Below are 20,898 nucleotides of genomic sequence, written 5' to 3'. Positions count from 1 at the left end.
TGAATTTATAATCTAAAATTTCCCAAGTGGAATATTGCAAATCTATTAGAAAGATATGGGGGAAGATTTTAAGGGCTAAAATTTATAATGTTTCGGCAAAGTGTCACTTCCATTGAATTTCATAAAGAGTTTCTGTCCATGATGCCTAGCAAGATTTCTTGTCACATAGTTCCAAAATTGCCTTATTAACTAGTAACCACAACTCTAAGTTCCCCTCCCATCAGATGCCAACCCAACTCTACCATTCCCCTATAGTCAGAAGAATTCACCACTCAATAAATATTCTGGTATTGACTGGCATCTCTGGTGCCAGCAAAATCTTTAAACCTGGTCAAACACACAGCACTGGCTCTGAAGAGTTGCCGTTGACTGTTAGTGCAATAGCATAGCATTCCCAAGCCGCCCACAGAACATAGGTGACAATCCTGGCACATTTTACTTCAACTTTCTTGCCCAGCTGCTATTTGTCCACCAGGGAAAGGACTGACCAAACTCTGGAGAGCTTTCCTTGCAGCATCCACATTTGTGGCACACAATTTCCTTGACTGCTTGTCATGGCTGTATGAGACTGAGCATAGAGATTATATCTATGGATATATTATAGGTATCAGTGCCAGATACTATTCAAATGTATGGCCTGACCATGACTGCCCCAAGTGAATGACTGACCAAGGACCAGGAATTGGACATGGTGTAGACTCTGCCTTGTTGTACCAGGACCTTCTGAGTAACTGCAGTCCCTCTTCTTGGTAGTGGATTCAGCCCCACATGCATTGAGGCACGGCCATTTGGTTGCAGTATGCTTTCATGCTAGGAGCAAATGCATGATGTAGGTGTGAGATTGATGTACCACTGTACCAAAGAGTAAGATGTGTGCTCTGATCAGCAATGACAAGCATGAACACTGCTTGGCTGTCTATGTAGGTGTGTGAGTGAGTTAAACAGCAAGTCAATATGGCAGTACTGTGAACCTTTAGGCTCTGGCTGATGTAACATCCCATTAAAAGGCCTGGCACTGCTTAAGAAGTCAGGGGAGGGATATTGTGAACATTCAGATAGATGCTCTATGAGTAAGTGCTAAGAGAACAAGTGAGCAGTCCTGAGCTGGTCCAATCTTTGAGGTGGCCAGTCTCTTCACACAAAGTGTGCTTGAACATCATTGCAGTACTAGTCACCGATGAGACCTGAATTGCAGCTTTAAAGTTCAAAAATGTCTTACATGTGCATCAGAAGGTGCCATGAGGTTTCTGATATGCTAGTAGCTGTTAGATGTGAGTGTTAGTTAATGTTGGGCAAGTGAGGCTGGTGCCCTGGAGCACAATTGTGGCTGGGTGCCCAAGATGGCAGCCCTGAGGAGCAAGCAGCGAGTTGCCAAGTTCCAGCTCTTACTTTCACATCATGAATTGTCACAGTATTAGACTAAAAAGCTGCATATTGCTGAGGCAAGATTCATTGTTCATGTGGTTGTGGACAAGCAATAATCCCCATTACCAAGCATCTGTCCATGGCCTGGCCACAGTCTCGTCTCGACATCTGGAACTCTGTCTGAAAAGGCAGCAAGTTACTTCCAATGTTGAGAAATGCTTCACCAGACTGCTCATGCAATTCCACCACATTTCTCACCATGGCCCACCTCATTCAGGCCCCTATAAAGCTTCCACTTTAAATCCATCAGTCTAGGAGAAACTGCTGGATCAAGATTTTTACATTGTTACAAAGAAGAATTGGCAATAAATGTTCACATCAAGATGGAAAGTGATTTTGAGTTAGTAGATGATGTTGTCACCATGGCTCCTCTAGTTGTCTAGTCGATGGCTGTTGTAGTTGCTTATAAAGGGGGTTGAGTCCATGCCATTGAAAGGTATTTACACTTAGTATCTCTGTTTCTAGAGATGGTCATTGCTTGTTACTTGTGTAGCTTCAGTGTTGTTTGAAATTTATTCAGATAGATCTGAATGTTGTCTAGGTTTTCCTACAAAAGGGAATGAGTTGCTTTATTATGTGAGAAATTGTGGATGAAGCTGAACACTCCTCAATTGTTAAGTAACAACTTCATTTCTCACTCTATTATGAAGCCATTAGGCTAATTCATTGATGAAGCAGGTAAAGATTACCCTATGTCACTGCTGAAAGAAAGTAGTTGGATTCCTATTGACCTCAGAAGACTAGGCCAGGTGTTTCACACTTGTTGACATTTGTCTTGGTATTGAGACAAGTCACTTATCCTGCATCTTAGGAATCAATTCATGTTCATGTGTAGAGCAAGACTGTCATGATATCTCAAGTCAAGTGACACTAATGGAGGTCTGCCTTTTGATATCACCATAAGACATAAGACATAAGACATAGGAGTGGAAGTAAGGCTATTCGGCCCATCGAGTCCACTCCGCTATTCAATCATGGCTGATGGGCATTTCAACTCCACTTACCAGGATTCTCACTATAGCCCTTAATTCCTTGTGACATCAAGAATTTATCAATCTCTGCCTTGAAGACATTTGGCGTCCCGGCCTCCACTGTACTTTGCGGCAATTAATTCTACAGGCCCACCACTCTCTGGCTGAAGGAATGTCTCCGCATTTCTGTTCTGAATTGACCCCCTCTAATTCTAAGGCTGTGTCCACGGGTCTTAGTCTCTTCGCCTAACGGAAACAATTTCCTAGTGTCCACCCTTTCCAAGCCATGTATTATCTTGTAAGTTTCTACTAAATCTCCCCTTAATCTTCTAAACTCCAATGAATCCAATCCCAGGATCCTCAGCCATTCCTCATATGTTAGACCAACCATTCCAGGGATCATCCATGTGAATCTCTGCTAGACACGCTCCAGTGCCAGTATGTCCTTCCTGAGGTGCGGGGACCAAAACTGGAAAGTACTCCAAATGGGGCCCAACCAGAGCTTTATAAAGACTCAGTCTCAGTCTCACAACGGTACTTTTATATTCCAACCCTCTTGAGATAAATGACAACATTGCATTCGCTTTCTTAATCACAAACTCAACCTGCATGTTTACCTTTAGAGAATCCTCGACTAGCACTCTCAGATCCCTTTGTACTTTGGCTTTATGAATTTTCTCACCGTTTAGAAAGTAGTCTATGCTTTTATTCTTTTTTCCAAAGTGCAAGACCTCGCATTTGCTCACGTTGAATTCCATCAGCCATTTCCTGGACCACTCTCCCAAACTGTCAAGATCCTTCTGCAGCCTCCCCACTTCCTCAGTACTACCTGCCTGTCCACCTAACTTCATATCATCGGCAAACTTCGCTAGAATACCCCCAGTCCCTTCATCCAGATCATTAATATAATGTGAACAGCTGCGACCCCAACACTGAACCCTGTGGGACACCGCTTGTCACCAGCTGCCATTCCGAAAAAGAACCTTTTATCCCAACTCTCTGCCTTCTGTCAGACAGCCAATCCTCAATCCATACCAGTAGCTCACCTCGAACACCATGCACCCTCACCTTGCTCAGCAGCCTCCCACGTGGCACCTTATCACCATAACATAACATAATTGGGAGTAGGTTGAAGGGATAGTATTTGGCCAAGTTTAACTTACCCTGCTTCTTAGAAACAATTTTCTACATTGTTTTGGGGATACTACTTTGGGGATGTACTGGAACAGCTTGCTAGAGAGGACGGCTAGCTTTGGATTATAATTATTATATTTATTATAATTATATAATAATATTTTATTAATAATAATTAAGAACCCTTTCCCAGGGAATATCATTGGATTCTGGAGTAGAGTGGTGCTGGAAAAGCACAGCAGTTCCGGCAGCATCCGAGGAGCAGGAAAATCGACATTGCAGGCAAAAGCACTTCATCGGGAATTCCTGATGAAGGGCTTTTGCCCGAAACGTCAATTTTCCTGCTTCTCGGATGCTGCCTGAACTGCTGTGCTTTTCCAGCACCACTCTACTCCAGAATCTGGTTTCCAGCATCTGCAATCCTTGTTTTTATCTGATATCATTGGATTAGCCTTCTGTCAATCATGTCACCATATTACAGTTGATTGGTCTTTTCTTGTAATTAAGGCTGTACTGATTCTTGAAAAACAAATAAAAATTGCTTATTGCTCAATTGCAATTGCACAATTTTGTCATATATATTTAATTATAATAAACGTCCAATCAACTTTAGTCTTCAGCACTGCAGTCAGGGTATTGTCACAGCATGCATCTTCCCCTGTGTCCACCATAACCTGCTTCAGCTGGATGCTTTGTGAATGAATCAATGTAGCTGAAGACTTCATCTGTGATGCTGGGGACTTTAGGTGGAAGTAAATAAAGATCATCTGTTCAACATCTTTGGTTGAAGACAAAGGCTTCAGAATTTTTAGTTGCATTGTGTACTAGATTCCGTCAACATGGAGGATGGGATTTTTTTTTAAAGTGAGAAGCATAAGTAGACCATTTGGTTCCCAGGCCTGCTCTACCATTCGATAACATCATTGCTGAGTTATCTGTATTTTAAATTCCATAAACACATCTGCCACTGATAACCTTTAATCCCTTGCCTAATAGGAATCAACATACTTCTGCCTTCAAAATATTCACTGCCTTTTGAGACAGTGAGTTCCAAAGTTGAAACCCGTCCTACTCTTTTTTTTCCTGTCTGCCCCATTCTTAATTGAAATTGAGATGACTACAGAAGTTTGACCAAATTCAGTGCTTTAGGATCACCTAGCTGTTTCCTGTTCAGAGACACACATGGTCCAACTTTATGAAGTTGCTATCTTATTTTCAGAAGTTATTGGAGCTGTTAATGGCATTTTTTTTTCAGTCCTCACTAGTCATCTGACTTGACAGTGAAGGAAGAGTGAGGGATATATCATGTGATGAGATTACTGATTGTGGCGATATAAGGTACGGTTAATTCTCATGGCTCATGTGTGAGTTGCCAGATCTCCATAAAAAAAATTCTCTCAACTACAAATATAAGTACACCCAATGCATATATAATTAAACTTAGAATATAGTGAGGAATTTAGAAATGATAAGAATGAGATGCAAGTGCTCAAGGCATTAGCTTTATTTTTCAAATGAGTCTAGCAGGTATGTTTCCCAGCTCCTGTTTTTTTTTGAATTGACACATTGAGAATGAAATTCAACCTGTATGGAGTATGAAAAAAAATTAATAGGAAATTGGAAGCCCATCACACACTCTGCCCTAGTTTCATTTGATTGTATTCAAAAGTTATAATATGCAGGTTACCATCTTCGATTTAAAAATTACAGCAATGTCTATATATAGATATAACCTACATTACCAACGAGCTTACTCTGTGTTTTGAACCTGTTAAAAAGTTCAATTTTCTTGGCTATTGAATGAAACCACTGTAATCATTAAAAATAAAGTTAAAGAAACCAAAATTTGGCTAACAGGATTAGACTAAGGAGAGGATTATCTGTATTCATGGACACCTAACTAGTTGTTGTTTAGGGATTTGCAGTTAATTGCATCCTTATTCTGTTATCCTGGGAAGTATCTCTAGTCTCTGTCTGTAAACATGGAAGGCATTAGTTATTTTTGGTTTAGAATAATCAATAATTAGCTGATTGCCCAACAGTAACATCAGCTGAGATCAGATCAATGTGGGCTGTACCAGCATGAATGGTGCAGGCTCTCACCCTGATTGCATAACATCAACAAAGCAATCAGATGTGAAGCTGGAAAAGCACAGCAGGTCTGACAGCATCTGAGGAGCAGGCAAGTCAACTGACAAAGAGTTTTGGCCCGAAACATTGACTTTCCTGCTCCTCGGATGCTGTCTGACTTGTTGAGCTTTTCCACCTTCACATCTAATGACCCTGGCTTCCAGCATCTGCAGTTCTTACTGTTTCCATCAACAAAGTAACCTTCAGCACTTTTGCAAGATTACCTGAAAACTGCTTTCCAAGTTACAGAACACAATAAGATTCACTGATTTGGTTATAAACAAATCATAAGCAATCTTTTTACGCTGTACAAAGCAGTTGGCTGTTGTGACAAAACCAAAAGTGATGGAATTTGAAAATGCAAAATATTCCTGAAACAGAATAAATGAAACAAAATTGAAAGAAAATTTTGTAAATGTCCATGTTAAGCAGCAGCTGTGGAGACCAGTTCTGACAAAACTAATTGAATTGAAACAAAACTGAGTGTACCTTGTTTAACACAAAGTACAGCATTATTCAGACTTCACTACTGATCTAATTTTTAAATGATCATATTCTAAACCAAAAAAAAAATGATGACGGAAATGCTGGAAGAAAGTCATTTATTGCATTCTATATTCTATTTTCATTAAGATCTCTAGATGGAGCCAAGAAAAACAATTGCAAAAAGACAATAGCCAGATAAACTCCTAAAAGACCGATGTCAACAAATTAAAGATTTGAGAAGTCCCGTTTTTGTACTTGATTTTTCATTTGCAAACTTCTTGAGGAAGAAACACAGCTATAACAGAAACCATAAATTGATCTCAAAATATTTCTGCTTTAACTTTATTTGTAACCATCAGAAGTTTGAGCAGCCTCAAATGATCTAATTGGTTCTGGCAGCTCACATTCTCGTTTGCAGTCAATTTGATTGCATTAGTACTAATCCATTCAACCCACGCCAAAAGGTTGATTTTATGCCAACTTAAAACAGTAATGACTTACATGTAGAGCTATTACGAAGTGAGTATGCAAGCTAATGCATGTACATGAACTTCTGAGATGCATAATAATAATTGCAGAGACTGTAGAGATTAAACAAACCACATTGACATTGGCAACATAAGTCACAGTCCAAAATACTCAGCCATAAATTGGATATGCTTCAGACTGCTTACAATTATTAATACTTTGCCCTGCAAATTGCTAGTCTTGAGACATGATGGTATAGCACCCTCTACAGGGAATCTGGAATCTGCATGAATTGGTAAAGCTCGTGTGCATCTCCCTAACCAGATTGTTCTATCGACTATTTTAAAGAATGTGAAGGAAGTGTAAAATGGAATGGCCATATTAAAATACAGTAAGTGACAAAGAAAAGGAAAGATCATTTGGATTAAGACAGACAGAAACCAGAGATATTAAAATGTTGAAACAGTTAAGCAAAATGTTCAAAGACAATTAAAACCTGAAGGAATGAATCCTCTCTTACAATTGTCAGTATCAGAGTGATTGAGTCAGCAATGAACACTTGTGTTAATACAATGATACTTGGACTTGAAATAGTTTGAGTTATTTTTCTGTAGTGATTTAAGATCATATCCACCATTTCATGTGATGTGTGTTGCCACAGATTATATACAATGTTTGTGGTAGACCCCCATTTCACCATTATAAATATCCCAGTGGTTTGTCCCTCTGGCCACGTTAAAGACCGGGTCATTTAAATGAGTCAGTGCTAAGGGCCGAGATACCCATCTTTGTCTGCTTTTATTCTCTATTTTGGCCTGCAAAGTGAAAATACATGCCATTAGAAGAATGCCTTTCTCTCTCACACCACTTGCAGTCTTTCTACTGCACATATATTTGCAGTCCTACTCCAACTTCCTATCCAATGGCACAGAAGTTTAGACCTCTGTAGATGCATCACTAGTGCAGCTGAACTCACATCTGTGCTCTGGTCAGAAGAATTCTACACAGCCTTAGGATGTTCTGGTTATTGTAATCTACTGACCAAGTGGCTTGCCATCTGGGTCCATCTTTGGACTCAACTTTCCAGTCTGACATGAAATGTTTCCTCCATTGCACCAAGTTCCTATTCAATACTCCCCTGCTGCAGACCTCAAGTCACGTCCAGTCATATCCAGCTGTACCTTTGGTCAGCTGAGCAACTTTCTGCTGATACTGGCAGGGAACAGAAAATGTTCTCGCTGTGGAGAATCTACAAAGGAGCCTTGGTAGGTGAAGTAAAAAGACAAATGTTTGCTATATGTAATATTGTGAGAAACCATTTTCTTATTAAGAATGGAAAAAGCAATATATGATTGCTGAATGCTATAATACGGAAGGATCTGGGTGCCTGAATATGAGAAATTTTTAAAATTAGCATACAGCAGTTAAAAAGCCAAATGTAACTTTAGCTTTATTGCATAGGAGAGAGCATAAAAGAAGAGAATTCTTAATACAGCTATGTTCTAAAGAAGAATCATATTAGTCTAGAAATGTTAACTTTGCTTCTCTCATAACAGATTCCTTCAGACGTGCTGAATTTTTCCTGCACTTTTAACAACTGGTCTTGATGAGACCTTGCTAAGAGAATGTTGTACAGTTTTGGTCTCCTTACTTCAGTAGTATATATTTGCACTGGATATCATTCAGATAAGGCTCACTCAGTTAATTTTGATGTTATTGTCATGTACTAAAATGCGAACATACAGGAGAACAGTGAAAAGTGTATAATGTCACCACACAGGTGCTATCTTAGGTACAAGTACCTAGGTACAGAATGTGAAGAACAAGGTAGATAGAAAGAACCAAGTTAAAAGTTAAATATTACAGTAATTACAGTACAGGTAGTTCTTATGCAACGCGATGGTTATGGCCTTGTGCAACCCCGCATTATAGAAAAATTGAGTTTAGAAACAGCAATTAAATGTTGGCAATGTAGTCATGTGACAGCCAACATACATTTAAAAAGTTTGTGCTTTAGAAACAGTGTGCCCAATTCATCAATCTTGTTACAATGAATTTGCATTAATGAAACGCATTATAGCTGAATGACCTGTACAGTGTAAAACGTGCAAAATACGGTTAAAAGTTACATATTGCAGACCTTAATAGTTTTAAATAGAAAATAAATAAATAAAGCTGAATATTCAAACATTACTATCTTTTTTAAATGCATAGCCACAGTGCAACTGCACTTCAAGGAATCTGCTCAAGACTAGAAGGCCACACTAGGCCGAGAAACCACATACCGCTGAAAGAACACAGAGCAGGCCTGAGAGATTGCCTTGTGGGGACATGAGTCCACCCTGCCGAGCTGTGAGTCCACCACACTGGATCAAGGGTCCACCCTGCAGGGCTGTGAGTCCACCATACCGGGCTGAGAATCCACCTCACCAGGCCAAGAGTCCAGCACACTGGGCTGAGAGTCTACTGCACCAGGCTGTGACTCCACTGCACCAGGCTGTGAGTCCACCGCACCGGGCTAAGAGTCCAACACAACGGGCCGAGAGTCCACCACACCGGGCTGAGAGTCCACTACACCGGGCTGAGAGTCCACCACGCCGAGCTGAGAGTCCACCACACTGAGCTGAGAGTCCACCACACCGGGCTGAGAGTCCACCACGCTGGGCTAAGAGACCCCACACCAAGCTGAGAGTCCACCACACCGAGCTGAGAGTCCGCCACGCCGAGCTGAGAGTCCACCACACCGGGCTGAGAGTCCACCACACTGGGATGAGTGTCCACCATGCCAAGCTGAGTCCACCATGTCGGTCTGTGAGTCCACCGCACCAGGCTAAAAGCCCACCACACTGTGCTGAGAGTCTATCGCACCAGGCTAAGAGTCCACCACACTGAGCTGTGCGTCCACCACGCTGAACTGTGACTCCACCTCACTGGGCTAAGAGTCCACCACACCAGGCCAAGAGTCCACCACACTAGGCTGAGAGTTCACCACACATGGCTAAGAATCCACCACACCAGGCTAAGAGTCCACCACACTGGGCTGAGAGTTCATCACATGGAGCTGGGAGTCCACCACACTGGGCTGAGAGTCCACCATACTGGGCTGGAAGTCTGTCCCACTGTGCCAGAAAGCCAACATGCCAAACTAGCAGGTCAATCTGCCAGGGCCAGAGGCTGGCACAACAAGCCAGGAGGCTGCCATGCCAAGCCGGGAGGTTGCTTCACCACATCCACATCGGGTCTGAGGTCCAGACGTGTGTGGCCAGAAGAAGAAAGAAGACAGAAAAAGGATGAAAATAACACAAAAGAGAAGAAAAAGAAAAGAGGAAAAATAGAAAAGAAAACAGACACAGAAGACGAGTTTTATCTGAAGTGTCCTACTCAGCCACTATATTGTGCTACACAATTTCCAGGGTCAGTGGCCCTCAAAGGCATTACTCTCTCGGCCACCAGAATGGCTGGAGGGGCAGAGGTTCATTTAACCCCTCCTACTATCAATGCCTTGTTCACAGCATTTTTCAGCATTCTATTCATCATCTCTACCATACAGGAGCTCTGTGGATTATAGGGGATATGATACTTTTGTATTATGCCCAAGAGTTTACATGCTTCCTTCAGGCACTTGCCTGTGAAGTGGGCCCCTTGGTTTTGGTCTAATTGTAAAAGAACCCTCCACCTGGATATTATTTCATTTGCTAACATTTTTGCCGCTGAGGTAGCAACACAGTCCTTTGTGCAGAAAGCTTCTATCCATCTGGTAAACTGGTCGATCATGACCAGACAGACTTTCTGGGAGTGGTCCTATAAAACCCAATTGAATGTGTTCCCATGGTCCCTGCAGGCAGAGTTGATCAGTTATTTTAATTCCCTGTCCTGGTTCTGCCTGTGCTCATGCAGTGCACATCTGGCAAAATTTAACTTAGTCTCTTCCCATTCCTTTCCACCACCAACAGTTAGATATTATTTGTATCATTGCATCCCTCCCTAAGTGTGCTCGTCTATGAGAAACATTGCACAGGATTTGTTGGCAGAATTTGGGATTGGCTCCTAATGGTGCCCCTTCTTTAATGCATCCTGCTTTTTCCTCTGAGTTAGCTGCTGTTTGTAAATTTAAAATGTTCATCATCTTTGGCTTCTTGCTGTCTCACAGCTGCTATCATTATCACTTCCTGTTCTAACATTGCTTTTGCTGCAGTGTCTGTGTAGTCATTCCCTCTCTGCTCTGGTGTCTGAATCTTTCTGTGTGCTTTTACTTTAATTACTGCTGCCTCCTTTGGTTCAGTAGCTGTAACCACTAGGTCCTTGATTAGAGTCACATGCTGAACTATACTCCCACTCGAGGTAACATAACCTTGTCTTTACCATGCCATCATGTAGTCATGGACTATACCAAAGATATATCTACTGTCTGTGCAGATGTTAACCATTTGTCCTCTCCCTAACTGCAGGGTGGCAGTAAGTCCTTTTAGCTCAGCTGTCTGGGCAGGCTGAGTGTCATCCTTCTATTCTTTCTCCTGTTAAAAGCTCCCCTTTCAAATTAGCCATGACCCATCTGGTCTGAGCCTCACCATCATAATGCTTCTGCACTCCATCTGCAAACGTGCATTTCACATTGGCCCCTCTAATGGCTCTGACTTTCTCTTCTTCCTGCTCCATGAGGGGGATACAATCTCTCCTTCCTGATTCACATAGTTGCTGAGTTCACTCTTTTACCTTTTACCACATCCACATGCTTGTTTTTTTGACAACAGTGCAGCTTCTATTTGGCTCACCAACTGTCTGTAACAACTCTCAGTTTGCCAGCTTCCAATAGCTGGATTATACTATATGGGGAGTGTCATATCATTTTCCCAGTTGTATCAAGGGGGAGGATGTCGTTAGTGCCCAAGTAGCATAGTGGATGGCTCGAACACACAAGTGTTGTCCCATCACTATCGGATCCATTTTACCTGTATGGTTTCCCACAGACTGGAGTTTGTTACATTTCTGCAGTGCCATTACTTTCACTGCAAAAGAGATGAAAGGGCTTTTTCCAGGTCAGGGAATTCTAGTGCTGATGTGGAGGCCATTGTCTGTTTGATCTTCATAAAGGGCATCCCCTGCTCTTGACCCCATTTAATCTCCTCAGGGCTAGCTTTCCCCCACTTTAGTGAGGCTTTGCAGAAGTCCAGTGAGATCACTGTAATTTTTTTACAAAGTCCCTGCAATAGTTAAATAGTCCTAAGACCTTGTCTTACCCCTTTAACAGTAACTAGTGTTTTCTTTCAGTTTTCCTTTCTGGTGGAATGCTACGCTGCCTTACATTACTATCTATTGCTACTGGCAACCAGCTGGGGATTTCCCTGATTCTATCTTGGACCCTGATTGTACCTGCCTCTCTCAGGGGACCAGTTCCCACATTTAATGGTCTGATTTGAACAATTTTTGGCAAAATGCCCTCCTTTACTAGACAATAGACAATAGGTGCAGGAGTAGGCCATTCTGCCCTTCAAGCCAGCACCACCATTCACTATGATCATGGCTGATCATCCTCAATCAGTATCCTGTTCCTGCCTTATCTCCATAACCCTTGATTCCACTATCCTTGAGAGCTCTATCCAACCCTTTCTTAAACAAATCCAGATACTGGGCCTCCACTGCCTTCGGGGGCAGAGCATTCCATACACCCACCACTCTATGGGTCAAGAACTTTCTCCTCATCTCTATCCTAAATGGCCTACCCCTTATTTTTAAGCTGTGTCCTCTGGTTCGGGACTCACCCATCAGCGGAAACACGCTTCCTGCCTCCAGAGTGTCCAATCCTTTAATAATCTTATACATCTCAATCAGATCTCCTCTCAGTCTTCTAAACTCAAGGGTATACAATCCCAGTTGTTCCAATCTTTCAACATAAGATAGTCCCGCCATTCCAGGAATTGACCTCGTGAACCTACGCTGCTCTCTCTCAATAGCCAGAATGTCTTTCCTCAAATTTGGAGAGCAAAACTGCACACAATATTCCAGGTGCAGTCTCACCAGGGCCCTATAAAACTGCAGAAGAAATTCTTTGCTTCTATACTCAATCCCTCTTGTTATGAAGGCCAGCATGCTGTTAGCTTTCTTCACTACCTGCTATACCTGCATGCTTACCTTCATTGATGGTGTACAAGATCACCTAGATCTCTTGGTACTGTCCCTTTACCTAACTTGACTCCATTTAGGTAGTAATCTGCCTTCCTGTTCTTGCCACCAAAGTGGATAACCATACATTTAAACTGCATCTGCCATGCATCTGTCCACTCACCTAACCTGTCCAGGTCACCCTGTAATCTCCGAGCATCCTCCTCACATTTCACTCTGCAATCTAGCTTTGTATCATCAGCAAATTTGCTAATGTTACTATTAACACCATCGTCTATATCATTAATATATATTATAAAAAGCTGTAGTCCCAGCACTGATCCCTGTGGTACCCCGCTGGCCACTGTCTGCCACTCCGAAATGGAGCCGTTTCCTGTCAGCAAACAAATTTTCAATCCAAGTCAGTCCTTTGCCCCTAATACCATGCGCCCTAATTTTGCTCACTAACCTCCTATGTGGGACTTCATCAAAGGCTTTCTGAAAGTCCAGGTATACTACATCCACTGGATCTCCCTTGTCCATCTTCAGAGTTACATCCTCAAAAAATTCCGGAAGATTAGTCAAGCATGATTTCCCCTTCATAAATCCATGCTGACTCTGACCTATCCTGTTACTGCTATCCAGATGTGTCGTAATGCCATCCTTTATAATTGACTCCAGCATCTTTCCAATCACTGAGGTCAGACTAACTGGTTTATAATTTCCTGCTTTCTCTCTCACTCCTTTCTTAAAAAGTGGTACAACATTAGCCACCCTTCAATCCGCAGGAACTGATCCTGAATCTATCGAACTCTGGAAAATAATCATCAACGCATCCACGATTTCTAGAGCCACCTCCTTCAGTACCCTGGGATGTAGACCATCAGGCCCCGGGGACTTATCACCCTTCAGACCTAACAGTCTCTCCAACACCAATTCCAGGGAAATATAAATTCTCTTCAGTTCAGGTCCTTCAGCCACTGTTACCTGAATATCTTCCCCAGTGAACACAGATCTGAAGTACCAATTCAACTCTTCTGCCATTTCTTTGTTCCCCTTAATATATTCCCCTGTTTGTCTTCAAGGTCCCAATTTTAGTCTTAACCATTTTTTTCCCTTTCACATATCTAAAAAAGCTTTTACTATCCTCCTTTATATTTTTGGCCAGTTTACCTTCGTACCGCATTTTTCTCTGTGTATTTCCTTCTTAGTAATCCTCTGTTGTTCTTTAAAAGCTTCCCAGTCCTCCATTTTCCCACTCATCGTTGCTATGTTATACTTTTTCTCTTTTGACTTTATATGTTTCTTAACGTCCCTCGTCAGCCACAGCCACCCCTGCCTCCTCATAGGATCTTTCTTCCTTTTTGGGATGAACTGATCCTGCATCTCCTGCATTATACCCAGAAATATTTGCCATTGTTCCTCCACTGTCATCCCTGCTAAGGTATTGCACCATTGAACTTTGGCCAGCTCCTCCCTCATAGCTCCATAGTTCTCTTTATTCAACTGAAATATTGTCACTACCGATTGTACCCTCTCCCTTTCAAATTGCAGATTGAAGATTATTGTATTATGATCACTACCTCCTAATGGCTCCTTCACTTCGAGCTGCAAATGTGTTGCTGGTCAAAGCACAGCAGGCCAGGCAGCATCTCAGGAATAGAGAATTCGACATTTCGAGCATAAGCCCTTCATCAGGAATCCCTTCACTTCAAGGTCCCTGATCAATTCTGGTTTTTTGCACAATACCAGATCCAGAATTGCCTTCTCCCTGGTAGGCTCCAGCACCAGCTGTTCTAAGAATCCATCTCGGAGGCACTCCACAAAGTCTCTTTCTTGAGGTCCAATGCCATCCTGATTCTCCCAGTCTACTTGCAGGTTGAAATCCCCCATAACAACTGGAGTAACATCTTTGCGACAGGCTAATTTCAGCTCCTTATTTAACTTACACCCTACATCCATACTACTGTTTGGGGGCCTGTAGATAACTCCCAAGAGGTTCTTTCTAAGAATTTCTCAGCTCTATCCATACTGACTCTACATCCCCTGATTCTAGGTCCCCCTGCGCAAGGGGCTGAATATTGCACATGAAACACACTCCCCCCTTTAGCTATTTCGGACAGGCTCTCTGTCTGTGTATTCCTTGTAACAACTGCTACTCATTTCTTAATATTCCCTTGGTTATTTTCTGCCTTCACAGCCCAGTTGAGTACTTTCTAATCATTTTTTTTAATCCTCCAGTTCTCTATGCACAGATTACTTCACCCACTAGCAGTAAAATTACATATATGGACTCAAAATTTCTCAGAAAGCATCCATCAATCCATGTCAAACAGAATAGGGTAATTAGTATTGACCTACTACAGATTCAAAAAAGGGTGTAGCATAAACTCTTGCATGTAATTAAATCATCAGTTGCTCCTGCTGCAAGAAAATAAATGCTATACTTGAAGAAGCAACTAACCTCCTTGGTTAAATTTGTCTTTCCTAATTTGTCTATTAGCTTTCTCAGATTTTAGAACACACCGTCAGAATTTTGTTCAAAGAGAATTGCATTTCCAAAATTCAAAATTTTCTATTATTTGCATTCTTTCACATCAAAGTACTTTTACAATGGACAAATCTTATCATCCAGAGTTGAAGATTCACGTATTAAAACAATATTTAGAAGATCATTGTTGCCAGCAAATGAAATTCTAAATATGGTAATTTCTGAAATTAAAATTTCCTCAAGTCCAAACACAGCCCAGAGCCAATTCTAAAAAGTAGATTTTTGCCAAGCTTTACGAACCAAATGTTTAATCAACATTTCATTGCAGACTTCTGCTTTGTGCAATCACTGATAGTTTCTTAAACAGACAGTACATTAATCTTACATGTCCCATACTTACATGGGCACACAACACTTTTAAATCATCATGCATTCCCAAAATGCAAACCAACTTTGAAACGTTCCCAGATCTTAAGCGCCACAGAACAAAAAACACAGAAATTGCACGACATTTCGCATCAAACAAACAAAGGTGCATTCAAACCACCACAAAGAGTTAACCCTTCTGCAAGGTTCAGTCAACCAGCACTGTGCAGAAATTTAGTCTTCCTCTCTGTCTTTTATACCTATAAACACTGCAGCTATTTCAGCTTGTTTCTGGGCCTTTTTTGTGTTCTGCTTAAAAAAATCACAAGGATGATTAACATTTTGGTCCCTTTCGTTTCTTCTAACCTAGCCACCAGGCTTTCTGTACTGACTCTGTGTCCTCACTATTCGTCCATTTCTTTCCATCTCCTTAATTAAGGCTTTATTTTTTTTAACACAGTCTGCAGAACAGACTGGTCTGCACCCCAGAGGGTGTTACTCTAGTCCTCACTGCCATTCTCCCAGACTCCCTCCCGACTGTGTCTGCTGCTTCTATTTATTGTTATTTCTTTTGCCCAAGGATGTTTAACCTCTTAAGCGCTTTCCAAAATGCTTTTCACACCGAAGGTCTCTGCCTCATTCTTTTCTATGTGCATTGTGCTGGGTGCCCCTTAGCACTACACTTATAATTCTGTCTCCTCCTGTTTGCTCCAATTAAAAAGTTTGGTTTGTGCTCTAGCTTACAGAAGCTCCCACTCCTCCCTATGCTAACTAGAGGAGTGGTAAATAAACATACTCACCCAAATTGTGAGCCAAGGTTTGCCGGCTTCACGCAGAGTATCCTGCTTGCAGAACCAAACTGTAAGAGCATACCCCCGACCAGGGACAAAGACTCAGAAGGCAAGCAGGATTCAGGCAAGTGGCAGATTTTTATTCAAGCAACAACCAGTTAATGCAGAGAAAGGGCCAAAGGATCTTCCTAGAATCTGGCCTTGAAGTGAGAACACATTTTCTTAATCTTTGGCTCAGATTGGAAGAGAGATCAATGACACACTCTGATTTTTCCAGGTGAAATACAGCACTTTTATACATATTGTGTTACAATAATCACATACAGCGCAGTCACTGTGTCCTTCCCCTTTATTTCACATACCCAATCCCGTGAACCATCTAAGCAATGATGGGTATTCATATGAACAGCCCAGGTTCCCATGATCTCATGGTGTTAACAGACATTGTAATCTCAGTCTTTTCTATGCATCCTATTAATTTACATTCCAAAGTTTCTAGTTATACTCCTTTGGGTCTGTCTCAGGCTTCCTTATCTCTAAGGACTGTCTTGAAGTCTTGCACTCCATGTGCTGATTCTATAAATTCTGTTATTCCTCTTATATTTTCCACAGTCCCAACTTTATATGTATAAAAAACCAAAGGAAAGTTGGTTTTAACTAACTGCTATAAGATTTGTAATATTAATTTCTGTTATAAAGTTAGTTATAAAGCATAAAGTGATACCACTGCTTCTACTGTTTGCACTTTGTAACTAATAAGTTGTGACCAATCTATTTTGTTCAGGGCATATGAGGCATCTTTTAGAGATAAGGAAAGTGTTTCCTGGGACTAATTAACTTTCACATCTATATTTAAATGTTTTTTTTCCCCACAATGCTTCTCTTGCATTTTGATTATATGTGTATCTGTACTTATGTTGAAATCTATCTCTATGATTATCTGAAGAATCTTTAGCTAGAACATATTTCTTAATATTGTGAATAACATCAAAGAAGCAACTAATTACTACAAAATAACTTTAGCTGTTGTTTTCACAGCTGCTTAATGGGTTAGGTTGACTTGTTCATGGGCTGAGATTTACACCCCTTGTCCTAACTGATGCTATTCACTTAATGCGATAACATTATCTCATTAATGAGGCTGGAATCAGCCATCTCTTGATCCTTAGGCATCCTCTTATCAAACTGTCTGAGGTGGTTGCTTGCAGGACCTCTTCTTGATCTTGGAGTAGCCCTGTTCAAAGGTACCATTACATTTCACTTAAATGATGGAGCAGACTGTCTCATTTTGTTTAACACTTATCGGCCATTTTGTGTGTTATCCTGGAGCAGGCTGACTCATCCTGTTTAACACTTGTCGGCCATTTTGTGTCTTTCAAACATGAACCTCCCTTACAGGGGTCTATGAGATCCTCAAACTTCAGAATCTAATCCTAATAAATCCAGCCTTTCTTCATACGTCATTCCTGCCACCCCAAGAATCAGTGTGGTAAACCTTTGTTGGACTCCCTCCATAGTAAGAACATCCTTCCTTATATATGAGACCAGAACTGCACAGAATACTTCAGGTATGATTCTCAGCAAGGCCCTGTACAGTTGTACTAATGATGTGGAGGAGAACATGCCTCTAACTACATCAATGGAACTGACGTCAAGAGGGTCGAGAATGTCACGTTTTTAGAAGTGATGATAACCGACAATCTGTCCTGGCCCTCCCACATAAATGCGATGGTCAAGAAGGCACAACAATGCCTCTTCATCCCCAGGAGACTTAGGAAATTCAGCATGTCCATAAGGATCCGCACCAACTTTTACATAAAAAGCATTCTACTTGGGTCCACTATGGCTTGGTATGGTACCCTGCCCTGCCCAATACCGTAAGAAGCTACAGAAAGTTTACATCCACTGACTTCATTTAAATCTCTCATTGCCACCAAAAGGCAGCTAACATCATTAAAAACCCCTCTCACCTCAGTTATACTCTCTTCCCATGGCAGAAGATACAGAAGCTAGAACACATGTACCAACGGTTCAAGAACAGCTTCTTCCCCACTGTTATGAGACTGTTGAATGGACCTTTCTAATTTCAATCTAATGTTGATCTTGCTTTTGTGCACCTCCTGTGCAGCTGTGACCTTTTACCTCCTTTTATCTAAACACCCTATGATCTCTATGTCTGTGTATGTTATGATCTGCCCGTACTGCTCTCAAAATGCAACTTTTCACAAATTAGGTACAAATAACAACAATAAATCAAATCAGTTGCCATCACTAAGATGATCTCTCAAATTTAAATTCCACCAGCTGCTGTCGTGGGATTTGAACCCATGTCAGCAGAGCATTACTTTTAGACTCTGGATTACTACTCCAGTCACATTATCCCTACACTGATCCATTCCTCCCCTGTAAAATGCATTCACATACTGACATCCAGGTTAACACAGTTGAGTACAAGTAATTTCCAGTACATATGCCCTTTCAGCTTTTAAAATCTCCCAAGATTAACATGTTTGAGCACACTCCCATCCAGGCAAGATGCTATGATTGCATTTTGACTGCATGCCTTTGCTGCTGGTATTCATTTGCTCCAACATGTACATGTGATGCCGGCACTTAGATGAAGCTCCAGTTTGTTATCTCAGCCTAAGATTCAAAATATAAAGTTGCTACCCACCAGCCTTTTGTGTGGATAAAGAGAGTAAAAGAATACCAGGCAGTCCAAGGTGGAAGTGTAAATCAACAGCAGATTGAAATTAGACTGGTGTGGAATTTAATCCTACATTTTGATGGATGTCACAGAGGTACTGCATCCCCAGGACTGTTCGGATTGACAGCATTACCAAATCTGAGCCCACAAAATATACAATACCAAATATAAGTGCAAATAATGACTTGATCACTGACTTTGAGGGCTGTAATGCCATCTGTTTGAGACAGAAGTAGCTCAAACACACTGAGGGAATACCCTATATATGCATGTGAAGTGCAATTGTGTGTAGATCAATCTTCACCCCTTTTCCCTTTAGGTCCCCCATTCCTCCCCCAACAAGAAATAGACATATTTGAGTGAAAAACAGAAAAAAGACCATCAATAATTATTGTTTATTTTATTTCAGATAATCTCTAATCTCTTGAACGCAGGGCATGATAGCTACCTTATTTTGTTTTTGTTTGCCTGTTGTTTTGAATCTATACAACGCATGACTGTTCTGATCTGGAAGGACTAAACATAGGGAATTGGAACAGGACTTGACATTTGGCCCTTCAAGTTTGCGCCACCATTCAATATAACAATGGCTGATTATTCAACGCAGTACCCTGTTCCCACTTTCTCTCTATCCCATTTAATCCCTTCGCCCAGGATTAGATCAATTGAATTGAATTCTTGTTATACCAGTTTTGCCACTACTGCATTTTGACTGCAAGCCTTTGCTGCGGGCATTTTATTTTGTTCCAACATGCACTTGTGGTGCTAGCACTTACATGAAACTCCTATTTCAGCCTAAGATTCAAAATAGTAAACTGCCAAGAGTCAACTTTTGCGGGGATAGAGGCAGTAAAAATTGGCAGTCCAAAGAAGCAGTCAAGGGGGTGGTGCTGGAAAAACACAGGAAGTCAGGCAGCATTCGAGGAGCAGGAAAACCGACGTTTCGGGCCAAAGCCCTTCATCAGGAATGAGGGCACTCAACCAGCATCAGCCATGATATATGTTTCATGAACCTCATGTTTACATTATGAAACAATTAGTCCCTTACCTTTGCATATTTGCATATTTCAATGAAGGTGTTTGGCAAAGCCTGAGAGAAATAAATTATTTCAGAATTATTGTAAAAAATTGCATAGCATGTTGCCAAGTGCTCAGATACTTTATCAGTATTCCAGTTTGTTAACCTGTGGCATTTTAGTTACATAAAGGGCACTGCTTACCTTTTGGCACCTTGACACCCACAGAAGAATTAGAGTTTAAGAGCAATATTCTGGTTTGGTCAGCTCAAAGCTAAAGTGAATGAACTATTTAAGCCATCTTTAAATTACATTATTCTAGTCAATTAAAGTTATATCAGCAAAAAAACTCAATATTAACATGTATGTCAAGAATAAGTCACACAGAGAAAAAGCAATACAAATGAAAATCTACAGGAAATAATATGAGGAATAATCACAGATTGTTAAAGACGTTAATACTACCATATTAGAATAAAGATTAGACAAAATGGACAAAGGTGAAACCTCAATAAGGCACCTAAACTGATGTTAACAAAGTGGGCTTAGAATATTATTTTCAGGTTGTATGTGCTAGCAAATCTAAGTAAATTTACAACAGATTGTAGAAAATACAGGGCTGATTCTGGCAATCACAGTGAGTTATGGGTGGCATTCTTTAGCTCTCCATACAAGCACATGACAGACTTCACAGCTACTTTTAAACAACATTTATTAACATACTGTAACATGGTAATGAGGCTACAGACAGGAATGTTCTGTACTCTACAGGTTTCAACCATCTAGAATGATGTAATTTAAAGATGGCTTAAAT

The 20,898-nt window shown here is 41.1% G+C and overlaps 1 protein-coding gene across 6 annotated transcripts in view; it reads right to left on the bottom strand.

Annotated features, from left to right (window-relative positions):
* The window catches only part of sh3tc2 (SH3 domain and tetratricopeptide repeats 2), a 147,581-nt gene that overhangs the window by 104,159 nt on the left and 22,524 nt on the right, over positions 1-20,898 (bottom strand). The window contains exon 1 of one of the 6 annotated variants that reach the window (XM_060837099.1): positions 16,371-16,416. The exons of the other annotated variants lie outside the window; for them this stretch is intronic. The gene's annotated coding sequence lies outside the window, so the exon portion shown is untranslated. Of the gene's footprint in view, positions 1-16,370; positions 16,417-20,898 lie in introns of those variants that run through there. 6 annotated transcript variants of the gene reach the window in all.

This window comes from Hemiscyllium ocellatum, chromosome 16, assembly GCF_020745735.1.
Source record: "Hemiscyllium ocellatum isolate sHemOce1 chromosome 16, sHemOce1.pat.X.cur, whole genome shotgun sequence".
Taxonomy (NCBI): Eukaryota; Metazoa; Chordata; class Chondrichthyes; order Orectolobiformes; family Hemiscylliidae; genus Hemiscyllium; species Hemiscyllium ocellatum.
This window is presented reverse-complemented; position numbering and strand designations above follow the sequence as displayed.